The sequence below is a fragment of the Thermobia domestica genome, chromosome 9, assembly GCF_964235325.1.
Source record: "Thermobia domestica chromosome 9, izTheDome1.hap1.1, whole genome shotgun sequence".
NCBI classification, from domain to species: Eukaryota; Metazoa; Arthropoda; class Insecta; order Zygentoma; family Lepismatidae; genus Thermobia; species Thermobia domestica.
Window position 1 is genome coordinate 62,437,677 of NC_137462.1, and position 14,107 is coordinate 62,451,783.

Sequence of the window (14,107 nt, forward strand, 5' to 3'; positions counted from 1 at the left end):
TTTGATCTTAACGTCTTTTTACTTAAAACTTAAACCCGGAACAGTCAAAGCAACTAAATCCATAAACTGGAATATTATACTTGATCAGTGCAGGGGTGTATACCTACTTTTGGGCCACCCTGTATATGAAGTTACGTGTTCTATATGATGAGGTAATCGATCCTGCGACACACCTAATACGCTAATGTACTCCAGAATGGTGTATGCCCATTAGTACTTGTTTTGATTTGTGCAAAATTACAAAGTATTTAAAATTCTCGTTTTAATACGAGAAGCTTATATTATATGTATGGTAATAGGTCTGGCTTATCTGAAGTGCAGACGTTTTCTTCTGGTTTCTGTATTACAGTGTCAACTAATTCTCCTGAAAATTCTTAACAAAACGCTTAAATCTGACTTCTTGTTTAGTTGAGGTATAAAAAAAAAGTCAGTTTTGTTACTACTTCATATCATGAGGGTCTCATTATTGCGAGAAGAGTATACAACATCAAATACTTGACATCTATACATATCAGACTGACTTCTGGTGCCGAGAAGAATTCTCGTGATATGCCGCAGAAGGAGTCTCAAGGTCAATTTGGAAGAATGCCGATGTTTCATTATATCTTCGCTGAACAGGCAAAAAAAAAAAAGGTTTTACATAATCTTTCTCCACATTTAGATTTTATTGACGTACAGGTAATTAATTCTTAATAAGTTGCAAGAAACCAACTCTCTGGAGATACTGACAGCATAGTGTCTAGAATACCATATAGGATTATCGTTAGGTGTCCAGAAAATGTAGAGAGCAAAATTTCAACATTGAACAGAAGAAGAAAAGGACTCAAAATAATCGCTGCATTTTTTAGTTGAGTTATAAGTAATCTAACCAAGTAGGCTAAATCTCGGGTCTCTGTTAATTTTCTTTTTTTCCGTTCAAGCTTCGAACTGACCTGATGGTCGAAAACATTTTTTGTGACTGATGTTTGTATAAGGAAACTAGTGTTCAGGTATATTGTCAGTTTCAGAGTTGTCAAAAACCATGTTTTTTATTGAAAAAACAAAAAGTCTTTTTTTGTTTATTTGTTTAAACCAGGTTTTTTTGGTTTAAATAATTTGCTCTATGTATTTATAACACATATGGATAGAAACAAGTTTCTTTCGCCTTTGTGTTATTGTGCAACAACCGGGTTATGGGGGATGGGATCGCATAAGCTTAAAGCGGAATGCAAACCGCTTATCGGTTTACATCCGAGAGAAATTGTCCTCCATTTGAACTTGAAACCTGGACTAATTGGCCACAAATGTGATACATTTGCCGACTCACTCACGAAGGACTCCTGACAAAAATACGTTATACTAATCGTTACATACTTGTTAATATAATTGTCAAGAATCATTTCAGAAGGACAAAAAGATAAACAGTTGCACAAGTGAAACCATTATACAAAATTACATATGGACAATTTCAAAGTACTGCATAGTACAGAAGAACTAATTTAGTCCTAGTTAGTTCACCACGACTCTTATTAGTCCAAGTTAAAGAAATACAACGACTTAATTTGCATATCAGTAAGAAAAGTGAATAAAGATACGAATTATTTGAGTCCACTTTGGCTCTGACCCATTTATACATAAATATATACAAAAAATACTTCTTATTTCAATAAACGCCTCTCGTGGGGTTCGTATGACACCCTCCTCCAAAAAGGTATGGCATTTCGATGTATTTTATCAATAGTAAACATTATTAAAACGAAACAATATTTAGAATTTCTTTGACTGCAATTGAATAACAATAATAACAAACTATAAAAAAAATCACGAAAGAAACATTCATAAATTTATGAAAAAAAGTTACTTTTGTAGTATAATCTCTCTGAGTAATGAATGGGGAATTAAGGTCTGAATATAATACGAATAATATACGGGAGTGAAACGTGATAACCCACAAATGTGTGTTCATCAAGATTTTACGAACACACACTTTTACAATATTTTCCGGTTTTTGGTTTAAACTTTTTTATTATTATTATTATTATTATTATTAATCAGCTGGTTTAAACCAACCAACCCTGGTCAATTTTCTTCTTCCTCTAGCATAGATTTCCAATAATATAGGTGTTTTGAAATAGTAGCAGTTACATCTGTAGAGGTACCAACTATTATGAGTATCTGTAACTATTACTCATGTCTACTCTCTATTGAGAAATTACTGATATGAGAAGAATTGCTACTGAAAATGCTGAATTTGAATCACTTAACTGCGTCATGTGATAGAAGTCTGTTTTATTTCATTGTATATGAATTTTGTAAAGCAAGCTGTAATTACCTAAGTACATACTCAAGAAATTCTCATGAAGATGGAGTTTCAGAAGCATACAGATGTAGTAGATGTTTCTTTGAGAAAGCTTTCAATTTTTTCTCTTCACTACATTGCTTCGTTGTTTGGAAACTTGTCTATTGATGTTGACTAATTGGAAACTCAATTTTCCCGAATATTGCGGTCATAATTCGGTTAAGTGCAGACTTTGTCTTTTTCACTCTTTCTTGCGTATAGTAGTGACATAATACCGCAGTAATATTAAAAAATCAGTAATCTATACCACTTCACACATTCTACTACTTATTTTCATTGAAAACACTAAATAAGTCTCAAATCTTAAATTAAAATAATAATAATGTTTTTACAAAGAGTGTTACTAAGGATGTCAGACTTTTAGATTACAGGTTCCTACATTATGTTCCTAATTGTATGCAACTTTGCATAGAGAAAGGTTTTCGCTGAAAATATACTCCATTACGTACAGACTTTACATTATATATTGCTGTATCTGTATCTATTGCTATATCTGTAACTACTAGGCCAGGTTCGATTGCTAGCTGGACCTCATGTGGTTTGGATCCAACGTTAAGCTGTAGGTCAGCGTCTCATATAGCCTTGCAGCTGCAAGAATCAGTAAGCATTACTCAACAGCAGTAACAACAACGTAGGTAACCTACGAATGAGAGACGATATGGGTAAGAAGAATCATACATGTGCTGCTAAATATTTGGTGGTGGTTGGATCATCGTAGACAAATGATAAATGCAAGGACACATTACTTCTCAACACTACGCACTTGGTTAGTGTGCACAAAGGACCTACATGTTGACGGAATTTAAGACTGGCAATCTAGGAAATCACCACGACCAGTATGCCTATCGGAATATGAAATATCCAGCAATTCTTGAACACGATGAGAAAACTTTCGTATCGTGTAGGCAAAGGAATATCTTTGAAACCAGATACGCTACTGTTTCTACAAGAATGCGCGATGTGGTGACTAGTGAGACGTAACTACAGGTTTAATATACCTACAACCCTACGAGTTAAGAGAAAACAATGTGGAATTGTTAATTCTCGACATCCCAGATACGTTGAATTGAGTAGTTTTCAACTTCAGTATGTTTTCATTGGTGTAAAGAAGTACTACTGGGAACTCTTGTATGTCTTATATATGTAGGCATTGGATACTTTGGATGATGTACATCAGTCACTGGGCCTCCAGGGTCGTAAATGAAATGAGTAGTCTGTAGTTTTCCGGAGTTTTACCGCACCATAAGACTACACCACGCTGTACATTTATAACCAGGCAGAACGATGTGTTTAGACGCTACTAATACTACCAGGTGTGTAAAACATCCGTGGAAGTTTGTCCCAGACTCCTCCCTCGCATAATTTTCAGTGTGTAAAGCTAGTAACATGTTTAAAGTTGTAACATATTCATAGATTTATACAAGAATGGTGATACATATTCACTTTTTGATTACTTTCTCTGGTTGTTAGTCACACTGAGATCTATACGCTAGCAGAATTAGAAGTTCGCTATTTGGCAGTTTATATTTCGTTGTTACGAGTGAACCGAAGAATTTAATTAAAATACAGGTCAAAAGAAAATGATGGACCCGGTTTCAGAAATTTATAGTATAAAATTGAAAGGTTAACTTTCAAAGTTTAGATTCCACGCAATATTTTCGCCTTCTACCGCTAGGAGTCAGCAATGAGAGCATGCTACAAAAGGTTTGGTAGGAGAGACTATCGGCTTGATGTATGCCGTGTTACGCGAGGTGTTCACATAGAACACTTGTAATATGTTTAAAGCGAAATTACGCTTGTAATATGTTGACGGTTTACATAAATTAAACATAACTTTCTTACAAGGCTGTCTGTATTCTTTATTATAAATTAACGAGAAATGTAACAGTTTCGGAAGTATATCACTTCCTTCTTCAGACTACTATTTCAACTGAAATCATAGATAACATAACATAATTTGTTATCTCTACCAATCAAGAATCATCTTTTTCATTAAAATTCAAAATATATGCCCATTGTTGTGACAATTTTAAACTCTTAACAGAAATCATACATTGTTACCTAATCTTTATATTTCTTGTAATATATATTAACTAAATTATATTTATATGTTTATTTATATGTTTTTCAATACTCAAGTAGTTAATTAGTAATGAATATTCAGGTAGAAAATTTAGTATTCAATATTAGGTACAAAATTTCTATATTTAGATAGTTAATTAGTATTTAATTTAGTTAATATATATTACAAGAAATATAAAGATTAGGTAACAATGTATGATTTCTGTTAAGAGTAAAATTGTCACAACAATGGGCATATATTTTGAATTTTAATGAAAAAGATGATTCTTGATTGGTAGAGATAACAAATTATGTTATGTTATCTATGATTTCAGTTGAAATAGTAGTCTGAAGAAGGAAGTGATATACTTCCGAAACTGTTACATTTCTCGTTAATTTATAATAAAGAATACAGACAGCCTTGTAAGAAAGTTATGTTTAATTTATGTTTAAGATGGACACAAGGCCTTTTTATAAAAATATCTATGTTTGACGGTTTACATTTCTTAGCACATGTCTCAAATAACATATCTTGATTAGATTTCACAGAATAAATTTCTGAAATTGGGTCCATCATTTTGAGATGATCTGTATTTTAACTTGCCCTCCGCTAAAGTTGTACAAAGTAGTAGATGTACGTATCATGTTTTGCCATTCTCGTAGAGGAATATTTGCGTATGATTATGCTATGCCTATTATTTTTCACTCATGGTACAGTGCATCTAATGTGTACTTTCCGTTACATCTTCTAATTCCTTACCTGTGTTGTGCATATGTCATATACAAAGAGGGTGGACCATTTATCTTAATTTTCCCTTGTAACTTTTAAACTGATGGACAAAAAAAAGCTAAAAGTTTGTACCATGCAAATACCCACAAAGGGACATTGTTTGGTATATTGTGTGATACTACAAGATTATTAATCCAACCCAACATAAAGTTTTATTATTTTAAATGACATTACGTCAGATTGTTACATATTTCAGAACTATATGTAAAAGGAAAACATTCAATAGCAGACTTGTCATGCAGTGCTGCAAATTAAGGACGCTGCGAATCGCAAACATCGAAAAACGACCGAATTATGGAGGGCTCTACAACAGTAATGACGCAAGTGAAAACGGACAGGGTAATACACATCCTAAGTGACTTAATGTCGAATACTACAGCCATCATGCGACTTTCCGTATTTCTCGTATCTTCACTCATAACGGAGTTGGTCTATTTGTCCGGACGTTTGCTACACCTCGTATAATATTATTATGGTTCAAGGAACTATCGCTCTAAATATTGCTGCGCATTTTTGAATTATATGTACTATGCACTAGCCTTCGGCCCCAGATCCCCGTATTTGCTTGGCCAACAGACTCGCACTTCTAATTCTTTGAAAACTGTAAATACCAAATTTCAAGCCTCTAAGTTTAAGAAATTTCAAGGTATAGCTATCTTATTTTAACAATTGCAATCTTCACTTTTTTTTTCTTTCTTCTAGAGGAAATATCTAAAGATGCTCAAACACGCCTTGAATTTTAAATGAATTGGCTAGATAACAAATTTCATGTTCCTAATATCAAGGGATATTGTGATATGGCCATCTTACATTAACAATTATAAGCCGCAGTCTCTTTTTAACGTGTCTTTTTCTTCTTTTCTGCAGGAAATATTTAAAAAAAACACTGAAACACGTCTTAAGCATTTTAAATGAAAAATCTAAATACCATATTTCATGTTTCTAACCGCAAAGAATTTAGAGAGAGGTCATCCTGTAGCCCCACCTGTTTTTCTTCCCTTCTGGAGGAAATCAAGAAATGGTGAAACGTGTTTATTTTAACTGGGAAATCCATATACCAAAATTCATGTCGACCATTCAGAGATTCGGAGATGTGGACATTTTATTATAATAATCGCCACCCTCATCCCCGTTCCCCGTCGAATTTCCAAAAATTATTCCGTAGTTGTACCTTACTTCACAAATGTTACGCAGTCAAAATCTCACGTTTTTAGCTTAAGAGGTTTGGCCTGGGCATTGGTCGGTCAGTCAGTCAGGACTTTATGCTTCCATTACCTTGATCTTCAAACCTATTTGAAATATTACATATCAAAAATGTTATCATACGGATATAATCTAGATTTAATAATTTTTAATGTGCTATGCGTTAATAAATTCGTTACAAAATATTTTAAAATATTTGTGATTCATGATTACAATTTTGGAGTACTTACATTAAATCAAATACAACGTAACCTGCACTAAATTTTTACGTTGCTTTTCTTTGTTACAGATTTTTTATTTGAGGAAATTATGGAAGTTGGTCTGTAGTGAAATGGAAATCCACTGTAGAATAGTAGACTAGCACGGTAAGAGTTTGAGATTTCAAAGGGACCAATACATGGAAATGCTGGTGACACAATAATTAAGTGTGATTGCACAGCTTTAGACTGAAAAATGTTGTAGACATTTGTACCTGACGGTCTGCATTTTTATACTTATAATAAATAGTCAGTATGTTTATTTATGTACGAGTTATTTCGTATAAAGGAAGTATTAACCAAAGGTGATAACTAAAAATGCAGTCTTAAATATTACATTTGTATCTTAACTTCAAACCTTGTACACTTCGTTCGTATACGGCGTTCAATAGACACATATCCTTATAATTCACTTGTATGAAAGTAAGTACGGAATTCTTTATTATAATCGTAGTTAATTGAGAAATTTAGGATATCGGTTTGAAAGAAAATTACTTTGTCTTCGTTTACACTGATGCAACTTAAATGATATCATGATATCTATTTTTTTTTTTTCATTCTTTTAAATATTGAGATGTGTGTAAATATTTCCGATACTGCTTTTAATTCAGTGGTTAACTCATATTGAATAACATGTCTCGAAGTACTGAAATATTACCAGGTTTGGTTAAAACTGGCAGATAGTTCATTTTGTATATAATGTAATCTTTTAATGTTTCTCTCCTTGTAAAATTATTTGATTTAAGCGTAGATATCTTGATAATGGTATTACTGAAACTGTTTTTGTTGTTAAATAGTGTTAATTTCAATCACTACATCAAGTCATATGTTCTTGTATGAAACAATAAAGAATTCTGAACATTATTTGTGATTTTTATTTATTTTCATATATACATATAGTTTACAATCAGTTTAAAAGAAAGGTATTTCCAGACTTACAAATAGGATTTCTTGAACATTGATGTAAGGTCTTTCAGTAGGCTTCTTATTGTGTTACATAAGATGCTAAACATTATATACGAATATCACAAAGGACAGCAAAGAATGTCGAAAAAACGTTAAATAGAAATATTTAATGTTCAAAGAGGAGTTATTTCCTTGTGTAACATAGCTGAAACCGTTATTTCACTGGAATCACAAATTCCGTTTTTAGCTTACTGCGCAGTTTCGATATATGCAAGCCTTTCCAGCGACATCTTTTATCTCCCATATCATTTCTTATACATTAATATGAGCTGCCTTGTGGCTTTATGGTTAACATGCTCGTCTTATATGCAGGAGACCTTAGCTCGATTCTGGTGGGAGCTCATGTGGTTCGGATCACATTATGCTGTAGGCCTACGTCTCGTGTAGCCTCGAGGCTGAATTCCAAGTAAGCCAACCATTCATACTATAATAGTTGTTATTCATTTGTTCAGACTTACGAGGCTTAGTGTTAAACGTGATTGCTGATTACATGGATTGTATAAGAGGTTCAGGTATAAGTACAGTGAAACCTGCCTATGTTGGTCACCATCGGTTCCATCAAAAAGTGGCCAACTTACAGAAAATAAGTGTGATTTGTGTATTTTTAGAATAGGGTTTCTAGTATTACTTGATTGTAAAATTTTAATAAGCAGTGGCACGACAGCTACTTATAAATAATGTATAAAGAGTAATCATAAAAATATACAGTACTAGAAAATATTACTATAGTATGTTTAATATATGTGCATACCTTTCTCTTCCTGAAAACTAGTCTGGTACATTGGATTATTCGGATTGAAAACACAATAAGACAAACAACCATGAAATAGAAGCGTATGTACGCAGTTTATTGAAATTGATATTATAGCACTCTTGAGTTATTCAGATTGAAAACAAGAAAAGCTAAGTTATAAATTGAGAAATTCATATGCAATTTATATGACTTCTTTTCAGTTGTTACTGAATGGTGGTTCATTCTAGACGTATTTGTTTTATTCTTTTTGGCAGATATGCACATTCTAATGTTGTAGTTAACTACCACTTGTTAATGAGCTAGAAGTGTTTCCCTCGGAGCAAAAGATGTTTTGAAAAATTCTTGTAGGAATTCATATCTCATAAACTCCGCTATCTTTTGACAAGCCGACAGGTGCCAATAGTTGGCAATTGAGATGGTTAGTTTTAACCTTGAAAATTTTCCGGAATTACTAAAGCTCCCCACCGATGAGAGGAGTTGATATAGCTAATGGTTTTACCAAAACAAACAGGGTAAACAAATACGTACAACCATTTCCTGAATTCCTGTACGTGCTTTTTCTTATTCACATCTTCCTTCACCACCCCTTTATGAGGGTAGTGTTCTGGCCATTGACCTCCAAGAACAAATCGTGCGAATCTATGCTTCTTTGCGTCCAGTCAAATACAGAACATCTGCCTCTCATATGGGAATTCGAAAGAGTTAAGAAAAATAACAAAACTGTATTTTGCGTGACCAATATGCGCAGGTAAATTTATCATCATAGGGTAACATTGCGTCAGTGTGGCCAACTTCCAAGATAGACAGGTGGCCAACTTAGAGTAGTAAGTAACGAATGTCTTATGGGAAAATGCAGGTTCAAGACGAACTAGGCCAAGATAAGCAGGTGGCCAACTTGACAGGTTTTACTGTATTCATTTTCTGTTTCATTAGTTCGAAAATGTTTTTGTGGTAAAGAGAGAGTAATTTTGTTTGTGAACAAACTAATTCTTACTCCATAAGTGATCTCTAAGAATTAGTACCTTGTGAAATGCGTTTTATTGTTTACTAAGCAATAGGAAATCTTTTTTAAAAATGCGATTTCGGAGACAGTCTGCAAAAAAAAAAAAAAAAAATACTTTATGCACTTCATCGTTAGTTTGATCCACGTTGAAACTTAATTCTTTTGCGGAGTAAAATAGTGTAACGATACAGTAGAAAGAAATGTCAAAGAAACTGAAAATTATCGTTGAAAAAATCTAAGATCTTCCTTTTTCACAAGTTAAAATCACACACACACACATATCCTTCATACGTACGTCCAGTGGCGTCGCTTATTCAGTTCACAAGAGCACATAAACCCTGGAATATTGTGCGTTGTGTATTGTTCCATTACATATTTATTAATATTTAGAATATTATTTATTATAATATTTAGAATACTATATATCACTCCATTGCTTTCTCTTCTTTCCTGTAACATTAGTCACCACAAGTTTCTTCAAATTTTAAAGCATCTACTTGCTTTCTATAGTTCTATCCATGATTTTGACCAAGTTCTTAGTAAGACCGGGTTTTGTGTGTAGACCAGAGCTCAGCCAAGATGCCAGATTCGATTAGGTGATCCTGGAACGGTGGCTCACTGGTAGAGCGTTCACCTGTGGTGCATGGGGTCTCTGGTTCGATCCCAGCTCGCGGGAAGTGAACTTTGTGATGGACAAACACCATGTGCGTGGGTTTGTTAGTGGTCCTCCCGTTTCCTCCTATTTTATTCATTCCATCATTTTATTTATTTCTCATCATCATACCAGGTAGTCTCCTTTAACCTAGGCGGCATAACCGTGGGACGTTAAAACTTCGTTTTCGAATTACTAGTAATAGCAGTAGTGGTATTCGCAAGTAACGGTGGCAGCAATAGTGGAATTAGCACTAGTATTTGTAATAGTAATAGTAGTATTAGCAGTAGTAGTTGTAATATTAGTATTACATACGGTATAGCAGTCTTACGTATCATTTTCTTACTCGTAACGCACTAATGAGTGTAGTATAAGACTTTTACGTCTATGAGCTGTGTTATATAATAAACATGGCTGGACAGAGCAAGCATAGATAACCAATAGACAGACAGAATAGGGATATAGAAAGCAAACCTTGCACACGATTTTCCCATTCGAGGACAAATAGACATTGCAATGTTATGACGACACATTTCTCATTTTCCATTGAACATAGAAGGATTGACTTGACTTATCATACTTGGTTGTTCTCAAGCCGGTTACTCCCTGCCTGTTTAGAGCCTGACACGTTTGTGCCCGGCCATTTTATGGTCCGGCCCGATCTCCGCCCGGATCAAGTCGGGCACAGAATACAGATCCAGTCGGGCCGGGCCAGGTCATCTTCCGACCTGGGTTTGCAGGGCTGTGGTGTAGAGCGGCAAATATTTTTGTAGGATCAAGTAAAGAAGGATTCATGACGATTATCTCCGTTGGAACCAGTGAGGTTCGTTTAGACCATACCATCCTCTTTACTGTGGTTCCTATGTTTGCAAGTTGTCATAATAGTAAATTTATGTATACGTATACTGAATCTGAATAACTGTAGGTGATAGACAAATGTCGATTACGGATTCGGATTCAGCATGCGTAAACTTTCAGATCTTGATCCAAACGTCAAATTCTGTGCTTTAGACAGAAATACTTCTGTGCCAAACAGATTCACAGTTGATGGTCTCTCAAGTCCAAGGTGGTCAAAAAGTTAGAGACCGGTACTGCATAAATATATATATATGCCGGGGGTGGGGGATGTTTCAAGTATAACAAATATGCTTTTAGAAGGCTGGAATTTTTATGTGAATTGCAGGCAGGGCCGGATTTAGGGGGTGCACGTGCACCCCTTTGTTGTAAATATACACTATCTAAAGTAAGAAGCTAGCAGGGAAAATAGCCACACTTTCCGAAACTTTCTGCCATAATGTTTTCCTTTGGAGCTTAAAAGAGCTTTGCAAAAGGAATAGTTTAAGTCGATTTCCAAGGACAAGGATTCACCAAGCAAAACAATATAGCATTTGTCAAGTAGGGAAGAAAACAAACAAGAAGAAGAGAACTTTATTCCTGCATAATACTTGCGACCCTGTTTAAAATACTCCCCTCCCCTCCGTTCTATGTATCAGCGTTGTCAGGTGTAAAGAATATTGTCACATGTCACTTTGAAAAGTTTTAGTGTTGTTATTGAAGAGCTTGTGTGCACCCCCTTTAGACAATCCTGGATCTGGCCCTGATTGCAGGTGTGGCTACAAGCTTAATTATTGCTTCGTCGGAACTTTTGTAGGACTTCATTTAGTCATCCGAAAAGTACACTTTCAATAAATTTTATTTTAATGACTAGTAGAAATCTTCAAAAGGGAAAGAGGCTATGCCTTTACTTTCTTTCGTTTAAGATGGAAGAAGTCCTAAACAAAAAACATAGAATAATTATTTTTTCCCTCCACTTGACTGCTATATAACCCACTTTGGGTAATACTACTGTTTACTCCTAAGCTTTGAAACTTTCTTCATGAGCGATATTTCTAAATGCATCTCGTTTCTCTCATACTTTGGCTCATTCACAGCGATATGGAAAGTGAAGAACATCAGTTCTTACGCAACGGTTATTTTGTATTTCTTGTTCTTCTGCAACCGTACCATTCTTTACAAATTAACCCCCACAAGGTTCGCGGGTCAACTCCTGTTGAACTTAGTAGTGTCTATCGACGATAGGCGAGGAAAATTACTTTGTCGATATGACTTAATTCGTCTATTAAATCTTAATATATTTCTCCGAGGAAACTTATTCATAGGACAACATCTGTCATAATGGTTAACCAGGCCACAAGAAAAGCAATAAGTTGCAATATCTCTACATTCAAGTTTGCCAACCTTACTCTTCCGTTAATGTGGCCAAATTATTCATAAGCAAATATGTATTGCTTTCCTCCTGGTATTCCCAAATTTACTTATATTCAATGAATGGTTCAAAGTCAAATTTGGTATATTCAACATCTTATTCCACATTTTTTCACTCTCGATACCACAAATTAATTGATCTCTAACAGATTATTCTTATTGAGAAACCGAACTTGCCGTAGTTCCCTGTTCAAGTTGCAAGACAAATTGCTGTAACGATTGCCCAAGTCCTTATTTCTGCCTAGTAATAGTACTTTTCTTCCACCACATTTCGTACCAACAGGAAAGTTGATGGACTTCCTAGAACTCTGTGTCGTACAAATTACCGAAAACCATCAATTCTTTTAATGACTTATTTATTATTGATGACCCATGACTGAAACATAAATACCAAAAGATTGTAATTGCCTGAAGTTGTTGAACTAACAATAATTTAGGAGTCTTTGTCACTTCTTTATTGAAACCCTATAAATAACCTATTTTTATGCAGTGATTTATTTGTGGATTTTGTAGAAGGGGGGAATATTTATGCAAGATTGTGTTTCGTATAACAGAACAACTTTAGTGGGGTTGGGACTACGTTATTTTCAAACCTACCTACTTTGAAATTATGATACTGGTTTGATAGGAGACCCCCAAGTTCGGTAGCGACAGATTTAATAAGATGCACGGTAGCGACAGATGATCTTGCGCAATAACATAAGCAGTTCTAAATATCACAGTTGTCTTTTTAACAAGAATTTCTTCACAATTAACACGAAAGCCTCTTACTTTGTACCGGAATTACTTGCCTTTTAATCGTCAGGAGCTTTTCCTTTATAGCCTAATATCCATTTCCTTACGTTCTTTTTAAGGCGCTTGTCAACGAAGAAACTACCAATTCACATCTGCAGTGACTGCTCACTAATAACTGAAAATGTTCTATTATTATTATTATTATTATTATTATTATTATTATTACTGTGCTACTCAGATGAAGTATGATAATCAGTTTAATCAGCTGCAGTATTTTTCTTTCGGAAACAATTCTATAAACAAGACCAGCATAGCTCGCGACAATAAACATACTAAAAAAGTAAAGAATTGTTACTAAAATATGGAGTTGAATTATTGTACTTTAAAACAGATTGTATAGCCTAAGAAAGGTAGAAAATATCTTCCCAGGCTGGGAAGATAGAATTAAACCTAGAGACAGGGAAACCAAAACTTAGAAGGGGGGAAATTCCCAGGCTTCCCTGGCTACAAATAAATCCCTGTTTTTATGTTTACATCTACGTTCATGTGTTCGTAATCTCGTCAGAAATTTATGACGTTGAAAACCTTAAGCCTCTATAGCATCAATTCTATATCACGATATATCTGCAATAGCTGATATATATTCAAGTAATCCATATTTATTCTACATTCTTAATAACTGTCTTTTTGTATAATCCTTTAATAAACTCTGTATTAAGATCACGTTGTTTTTATTGCATATTCTCTGACCAATTACATTACACGTTATACCATACAAATAACATCTAAAAATTCATGACAGTACATATCTCCAAGGTATATAATTACTATTTATGTGTAGAATACATCAACTACTGTATGTTTGTACTTTACGCCATGACTCAATCAATAATATTTAGATTCGTCTTTCGTGAGAGAGAACATTTTTCACCCAATCTTTCGAACTATCAACAAGTAGTAAGGTAAAGTATGAAACCAGTAATCAGTGCTAAAACAGACGGAATTACTTGAATAATTAAAATACTTACACTCTATCTATACATCGTGAGGTGGTTTTTTTTCTTACTTTTAAATCTATAAAAA

The 14,107-nt window shown here is 34.2% G+C and overlaps 1 protein-coding gene across 2 annotated transcripts in view; it reads left to right on the forward strand.

Annotated features, from left to right (window-relative positions):
• Nucleotides 1-7,513, forward strand: part of LOC145694686 (uncharacterized) — a 64,986-nt gene extending 57,473 nt beyond the window's left edge. For both annotated transcript variants that reach the window (XM_081771192.1, XM_081771193.1), the window contains exon 6: nucleotides 6,682-7,513. The gene's annotated coding sequence lies outside the window, so the exon portion shown is untranslated. The remainder of the gene's footprint in view (nucleotides 1-6,681) is intronic.
• The last annotated feature ends 6,594 nt before the right edge of the window (nucleotides 7,514-14,107 follow it).